Source organism: Phyllobates terribilis, unplaced genomic scaffold (assembly GCF_046119375.1).
Source record: "Phyllobates terribilis strain yellow unplaced genomic scaffold, ASM4611937v1 Scaffold_1779__1_contigs__length_211448, whole genome shotgun sequence".
NCBI classification, from domain to species: domain Eukaryota; kingdom Metazoa; phylum Chordata; class Amphibia; order Anura; family Dendrobatidae; genus Phyllobates; species Phyllobates terribilis.
In genome coordinates this window covers 1-2,500 of record NW_027364539.1, presented here as the reverse complement: position 1 = coordinate 2,500, position 2,500 = coordinate 1, and positions in this window count along the sequence as shown.

Sequence of the window (2,500 nt, the reverse complement as noted above, 5' to 3'; positions counted from 1 at the left end):
CGGAGGATGCCACGGCCGCCCCCGTCTCACCAACCGCACCCAAGACGACACACAGGGTCGCTCAGGGAGATGGCGTGCGGGGGTGGGCCTATGCGGCGCCACCGTCTGGCTTAGACCTGCCTCCGCCGCGGGGGGTCCTCGACCCACCGGCGGACAGGCACGAGGATTGGGAGAGGGGGGCTGGCCGTCGGGGTCCGCCGCGGCTCTGGCACTAACCCGGCGACGCTGAGGTCACGTGGGTGGTCGTCGGCCTGGCCGTGTCGGCGTCGCCCTCCAGCGTAGTCCCTCTTCCCGCTCGCGCCCGTAACCTCAAAGGGATGCCCGAGCGGCTTTTCTTCCCAGGGCTGCTCCCCGCCCAGGGCGGGAGCGCAGGGGGATCCCAGGTCGGCCTTTCACCGTACTCCCTACCTCTTGGCCCTCGTTCCTTCTCCCGTTCTCCATCTAACCCCTTGGCTCTGGGGTTTCCGCTCTCCCTCTCTCGCTCTCTCTCCTGCTCCCTGGCCGAGCCGCCTGGGAGGACGAGGGTCGAGGGGGAAGGCAACGGTCGGGCTGGGGCACACCGCACGGTGAGAACCCCCTTCGCCTGCCTCCACACCTCTGTCGTCCTCCCCACTGACGTAGGGGCTCGGGAAAAGACTGGAAATCGCGAAGCTCGGCAGTGGCGCGGAGAGGCCACCCACCGCCGCCGCTGTCGCCACCGCCGCGGAGGCCGCCCTTTCGGACACGAGGGGCAGCGCGAGCCTCCGCTGGCCGGGTACGCATCTGGAAGAAAAGGGCCGCCCTCGGAGAAGATCGCTGTGCTTCCCCGCACAGGGAGCGATTCGGACGACGGGCCCCCACGCCTGGCTGGGTGGGCGCCCCGCCGTTCGCCCGTACGGGTCGTCGGACCACTGCCTTCGCTCGGTTCGGGTCAAACTCCCCACGGCTCGGCCACCTCCGCAGACGGGAGGCGAGGCCGGCATGCGCGCCCAAAGATAGGTGTCGGAAGCCCGGGGGTAGAGGAGGAAGGGGACCGCTCACCTTAAGCCAGCGCGGGCTCCAAAGCCCGGGCCGAGCGAGCGGCGCCACCTCCCCACCCGGGAGCGCTGCGCCAGATCGATCGGAGGAAGAGCAGGGGTGCATGTAGGGACTTGCCCAAGTACGGAGGCTGCAAACCCCTGTCGTCGGGAGATACGTGCCCACGAGTCCTGGAAGCGCGACTCGGGTACAGGCGCCCTTGCGGGGGGGTACTGGATGTGGAACAGCACTGGGGTCGAAGCCACAAAAGCATCCGCCCTCATGGAGCCTCTCCTCGGCCTAAAAATCCAGATTTTAGCCTTGACGGCGCCCCCATGTGGAGAACCAGGGCCCGCGGGGGGGTCTGGCCAGGCTCACTTCAACCCAGGAACACCTCTCTGACTTGGGATAGGCGACCGGCAAAAGTCCCCCCACGCAGCTGCGGAAGCCTGGGTTCAGCCAAGGTGCAGACCTCCAGCCGAACAGGGACTCATAGCCAAAACGCATACCCAGGCCTACGGAGGTGAAAACCAGCTTAAATGAGTCGAAATGTGTCGGGGCTGAGAGGTACCTCTCTCTCATATATTCTGCCGGTGGTGTGCAAAACTGGGTCTTTGCATGGAGTGTCACCCTATACCCACTTTAGGGACGCATGCAAAAAAGTGCCCGATCGCCTGGAACTGTCAGGCGGATTCGGCTCCCTGGAATTTCCTCATTCTGGTTCTTTTTCACTTTTTGTCTCTTTTGCGACATCTAGTGGGCAGGCTGCATTACTGCAACCGGGGACACCTCAAAACGCTTGGAACTGGGGAGCGGGCTCAATTTACAAACGTTTTGCGGGTCCTGGAAGTCAAAATTGTGACTTCTGAAAACGACTAAGTATCAAGGACTCATCGCGCGAATCGCTCTGGAACTGAAATCGGATGCGCGCACTGACATGCTCCCCTCTCTGGAAGTCTGACACAAGTTGAAAAATTTTCTAAGTCCCCAAAAATTTTTTTTTTCAACTTTTTTTCAATTTTCCCCCTGTGGGATATATATTTTACCCACACTTTTGGAGCCCTCCTGGGATGCCCTCTAACATACTAGAACCTCATTTTGTGGAAGTTTTCACAAAATTGTGAAATTTTCAAAAAAGTCAGAAATTTTGCAAAAACGACTAAGTATCAAGGACTCATCGCGCGAATCGCTCTGGAACTGAAATCGGATGCGCGCACTGACACGCTCCCCTGTCTGGAAGTCTGACAAAAGTTGAAAAATTTTCTAAGTCCCCAAAAATTTTTTTTTTCAACTTTTTTTCAATTTTCCCCCTGTGGGATATATATTTTACCCACACTTTTGGAGCCCTCCTGGGATGCCCTCTAACATACTAGAACCTCATTTTGTGGAAGTTTTCACAAAATTGTGAAATTTTCAAAAAGTCAGAAATTTTGCCAAAAACGACTAAGTATCAAGGACTCATCGCGCGAATCGCTCTGGAACTGAAATCGGATGCGCGCACTGA